Source organism: Myotis brandtii, unplaced genomic scaffold, assembly GCF_000412655.1.
Source record: "Myotis brandtii unplaced genomic scaffold, ASM41265v1 scaffold265, whole genome shotgun sequence".
In the NCBI taxonomy this organism is placed as follows: domain Eukaryota; kingdom Metazoa; phylum Chordata; class Mammalia; order Chiroptera; family Vespertilionidae; genus Myotis; species Myotis brandtii.
Window position 1 is genome coordinate 1364220 of NW_005360086.1, and position 5629 is coordinate 1369848.

The window sequence follows — 5629 nt, forward strand, 5'->3', positions numbered from 1 at the left end:
CAGTGAGGGTGGGGGTGGGAGGGGGGCTGCACGGGGGAGGGGGGCTGGGAAGCCTTGGGGAGAAGGAGTCTCGGAGAGAGGCCACCAGGGCTGGGGGACTCTCAAGACCTTAACCTGGTCCTGGCTCAGCCCCTCCCGCCTGGGTCCTCCCTGTTCCATCTGCCACCCCAACCTCCCTCAGGAGCCTAGCCTCCCCTCCCGCTCCCCACCCGGCCCTGGGAGGTGCCTCCCTCTCCACCGCTGGCCACGCCGCCCCGCCGGAAACCTACACTCGGGAAGGATAATGGCTCCCCAAAGCCGCTTTTGTCTCCGCTAAGCCTCGGAAGGTGAGCGTTAGTCCCGCTCCTCCACCCGCTCATCAGGATAACGAGCTCTCTGCACCGCTAACTGGCAGGTGGCACGCCTCCCTCCGCCCTCCTGGCCCACAGGTGGGCGCCACCCTCCCACCATCACCCCAAGAATGAGTGAGGGGCGGCGGACTTCAGTTTCCAGAGGGATTCTGGGAGGGAGATTCGGACCCTGATCCCATGCCCAAGAATTCCTATTGGCAGCCCAACACGCATCCTGCCCCTCCTGGAAGGCGGACAGTGCGCCAAGCATTCCTTGCCGCTCACCCCGTAGGAGCTGCTGGATCCCTAGGGAGCCATTTGACTCACTAAGGGGGTGGTGTACAGTTGGGAGGGGCAGCAGGCAGAAGAGGTGGATTCCCCAAACCACACAGCCAGTGGAGCTGGGGAGCTCAGTCAGTCAGGAATGACCGCCCCCCCCCCCCCCCCCCCCCCCCCCCCCCCCTTCAGGAATTCGTTCCCTAAATTCATTCCCTGGAGAGATCTGGCCCCTGACCTCAGGAGGTCTCCAACCAGCTTCAGCTCAGTGACAACAGAGCCAGTGTTTACTCGGAACAAAGCACCGTGGGGAAATGAGCGCTGAATCAGAGCCGGGCCAGCCCCCGCAGCCGGGTGGGAACAGCAGGACATGCACACATCTAGGGAAAGAAGCCCGAGAGAAGGCCTGGGTCGGGGTGAGCAGGGAGGGAAGAGTCATTTCTTGCAGGAAGATCCAAGTCCTGGAAGGCTTTCGGGAGGAGGGGGTATTAGAGCTGAGCTTTGAAGATGGGGTGAGAATTTGTGAGGTTTCAGGGAGGGGTCTGGGGACTTATGTTCTAGGTGGGGAGAGCCACCCACGCTCAGGAAAGGAGGGGAGCAGGAAAGGGTCAGGTGTGTGGCTGGAGGACATGCGGGCAGGGCAGAGGAGCACACTGCAAGGCCAGGTCGGGGCTGGGCCTCCCTGAGATGGGACTTTGTTCAGGCAGAAGTCGGGGAGTCTCTGAAAATTAGGGAGCAAGAGAGTAGGCAATGGGGAGCCTAGGCTGGAGGCCTTAGGAGGATGCTTGTGATGGCCCTGGGGAGCCACACTGCCTGGGGGCAGTGACGATGGGGACACCTGTGACAAGCAGAGTCCCAGTCCCCCTGAGTGCTCAGCCTGAGGGACAGGCGGGCACCCACCATGAGGCCAACGCAGGCAGCGGGGGAGGAGAAGGGAGGGACAAACCAGAAATAGAGGGAATTTATCAAATGTCTGGTCCCAGCACCACTGTCACATCCGGCCTCCCGTGGCCTCCTAGGAGGAGTGGGCAATACCAACACCCTCTGAAGTAGGTCACCAGCCCTATCTGACCCGGCCCTTGTCGGATGCAGAACACGGGATGGACAGCAGAGGGAGATAGTGAGCCAGCATTCTGGGGAGAGCCGTTCTCAGGAGGAAGCAAACCCTTAATCCCTTGTCGCCTCACTCTGCCTCTATGTGAAATGAAGACAGGGAGCTTTGGGCCTCTTTCTTTTGCCAGCAATAAAACATTTAGTGCATGTCGTTATTAAACTAACATTTATTTCCCATTGCTGTATTCCAGACACCGAGGGGCTCATTTCATCCCTATTATGACCCTGTGTGATCCACGCCCCCCCACCCTCGTTCACAGATGAGTTCAGAGAGGCACAGAGACGTTGAGTTTCTTGACTAAGGTCACACAGCACCCCATAGTAACTGGCACACTTAGCAACACAACAGAACACCATCCCTGCCGGCAGAGCTGGGCTAGAGCAGAACGTTCTGTGGGCTTTGAAAAGAAAGATCCCAGCCCACAGCCGTAAGCCATTATGGATATGAGTGGCCACCACAGTCTGGTGGGGAGCCGGCAGAGAGGAACAGAAGTTGGCCTGGCTCCTCCCCCTCCCCCAGGGCCTGGGCTGGGCTCAGTCAGGCTTCACCGGGTCCCCAGGCAGGATTCTTCCGTCCGGGGCAGCAGCTGCCTCCTGAGGCTGCCTCTGGGTGTGGGGTCTCGAGACCCGTGTGGTTCTGGTCCGGACTCAGCCCCAGTGTCCCGTGTGACTTGGCCTCCCCACCCCTCCGAGCTCCAGTTGGCTCCTTTGGCGGACTAGCTGACCTCCCAGCCCTTCCAGCTGGGCCCTTGCAGGAGGCACAATCAGCTCGTTCTTCAGTGAAAGGGCTGGGGCGGTGGCGAGCGTGTATGAAGACATTTGGACTTTGCTGCTCTTGGGAAATCCCAGACGGAATTGGTGTGGAATCTCGAGGGACCCACTGACCGCACGAGGTCTCTGGGCCTCGCTGCCCCCTGCACGCCTGAGCACACACGTGCACGCATGCACCCGCTCCCCTCCCACTGTCAGATTAAGCCTTGAGCAGAAGATGCCGGCTCTGTCCACAACCCTCCTGCCTCTACACAAGAACAGCCTCCTGTCTGCTCTGTCTCGGGTCCCACTGTGCCCCCGCCCCCACCCGACCTCACCCATTAAGAATGCTGGGGCCCTGGGAGCCATGGTGGATGCTGACAACAAGGGTTAGTGTTCTCGCCTGGGCTGGGACCACCCACCTCAGGCCCTTCCCCTCCCCATTTGCAGGAAGGAGCATAGAAGGGCAGTTCTGTGTCATGAAAAAACTGGGGACCCAGAGGCAGGGTCCAGAGGCCCTCTGGCCCCCTCCCCATGAGCCGTACTTTCCCACTATTATGACCCTGTGTGATCCACGCCCCCCCACCCTCGTTCACAGATGAGTTCAGAGAGGCACAGAGACGTTGAGTTTCTTGACACAGCAGCCCATAGTAACTGGCACACTTAGCAACACAACAGAACACTGTCCCTGCCGGCAGAGCTGGGCTAGAGCAGAACGTTCTGTGGGCTTTGAAAAGAAAGATCCCAGCCCACAGCCGTAAGCCATTATGGATATGAGTGGCCACCACAGTCTGGTGGGGAGCCGGCAGAGAGGAACAGAAGTTGGCCTGGCTCCTCCCCCTCCCCCAGGGCCTGGGCTGGGCTCAGTCAGGCTTCACCGGGTCCCCAGGCAGGATTCTTCCGTCCGTCTGGGGCAGCAGCTGCCTCCTGAGGCTGCCTCTGGGTGTGGGGTCTCGAGACCCGTGTGGTTCTGGTCCGGACTCAGCCCCAGTGTCCCGTGTGACTTGGCCTCCCCACCCCTCCGAGCTCCAGTTGGCTCCTTTGGCGGACTAGCTGACCTCCCAGCCCTTCCAGCTGGGCCCTTGCAGGAGGCACAATCAGCTCGTTCTTTAGTGAAAGGGCCGGGGCGGTGGCGAGCGTGTATGAAGACATTTGGACTTTGCTGCTCTTGGGAAATCCCAGACGGAATTGGTGTGGAATCTCGAGGGACCCACTGACCGCACGAGGTCTCTGGGCCTCGCTGCCCCCTGCACGCCTGAGCACACACGTGCACGCATGCACCCGCTCCCCTCCCACTGTCTGATTAAGCCTTGAGCAGAAGATGCCGGCTCTGTCCACAACCCTCCTGCCTCTACACAAGAACAGCCTCCTGTCTGCTCTGTCTCGGGTCCCACTGTGCCCCCGCCCCCACCCGACCTCACCCATTAAGAATGCTGGGGCCCTGGGAGCCATGGTGGATGCTGACAACAAGGGTTAGTGTTCTCGCCTGGGCTGGGACCACCCACCTCAGGCCCTTCCCCTCCCCATTTGCAGGAAGGAGCATAGAAGGGCAGTTCTGTGTCATGAAAAAACTGGGGACACAGAGGCAGGGTCCAGAGGCCCTCTGGCCCCCTCCCCATGAGCCGTACTTTCCCACTGGGGAGATGTGAGCCAGCGGCTAGAGCAGCTCTTCTCAGATGCCTGCTCTATGACATTTCAGGGATGTGGGTAGCGTTGCCAGATCTAACAAATAAAAACACAGAACACCTAGTTAAATATGAATTTTAGATAAACAACAAATACATTTTAGTGTAAATATATCCCAACTTTTGCACAGAGCATACGCATGCTGAAAATATTATCCATTCTTTATGTGACATTCAAATATAACTGGGTGCCCTGTATTTTGTCTGGCAACCCTAGATCTGTGTCAGGTGGATGCCAGAGAGCCAGAGGGAATGATGCCAGCCCTCCTCCTGCCCATCCTCGGGGCACTGGTGCCTGCCTGGTCCCTTTTCCTCAGCCCTCCCAGCCTCCCACGTCTACCCCACAAACTCCTCCATGCCCTCTTCAGCACCCCCATTTCACTCCCCAGGGTATCATCCTCCCCTAAACTCACCTATCCTCCCCTCCTCTAAGGGCCATGCCTCGGTAGGGCTCTGGGCCTGGGCAGAGTGGCAGCGGGTGTGATGGAGACACCCCCTCACCCAACCTTGAGTGCTGATGCAGCGAGGCCAGGACAGGGGTGGGAAGGCCTTAGAAGTCCAAGTTGGCAATGACTTCAACAAGGAGATAGCAGGATGGGCACTCTGGACTAGGTCCCCCTCAGCAGAGAGGCAGGCGGGGGACAGAGCCAACTGCAGGGGCATGAGGGAGGAGGGGCCTCCACCCCATGTACACTCCCTTCTCCAAGCTCAGAGTCACCAAGAATGAGAACAGAGAAGTCATTCTGTAGGGCCAGACCCTAATTCCACTTAGATCAGGAGACTAGAAGATTCTGTCCTTACGGGCCAAAAAGGGACAAGAGATGATGGAGAGAGAGAGAGAGAGAGAGAGAGAGAGAGAGAGAGAGAGAGAGAAGGGAAAGATATACTGGCAGAGAGAGACCAAAAAGTTGGTGAGAAAAACACATATGGAGACATAGGAAGTCAATGGAAACGGAGAGAGAAAACCAGACTCCTCGTCTGAGACGAACAGACTAAGGAAGAAAGAAACACGTGGGAAACAGAGGGGAACACAGAGAAATGGGGAGAAACCGAGTGGAGACTAAAACAGGAAGAGGGCCTGGGAGGAATGGGGAGCAGACAAGAAGTGTAAACACTGAGCAGAGATAACAGGACTGGGAGAGATGAGAAACAGAGATAAAGCGAAAGTGGTGAGAGGACGAAAAGGGGGCCAGTGGAGCCCGGCTGTCCTTCACACGAACCTGGGCATAGCTTCCAGGGCCAGAATCAGATTTGAGACCCAGCAGGAGACGGCTCACAACGGAAGGACTGAGCGTGTCCCGGACCCTCCCCTTTCCCCAGGCCCAGAGCAGCACCCCACCCACCACGTCCATGGCGCCCTCTCCCCAGGCGTCCGGGCTTCACCTCTCCAGCTCCCGCTCGGTTTCCACGGGTCTCATCCGTGTGTGGGCGTCTGGCTGTCATCCTGCTCCTATCACCCCCGAGACGGCATCCCGC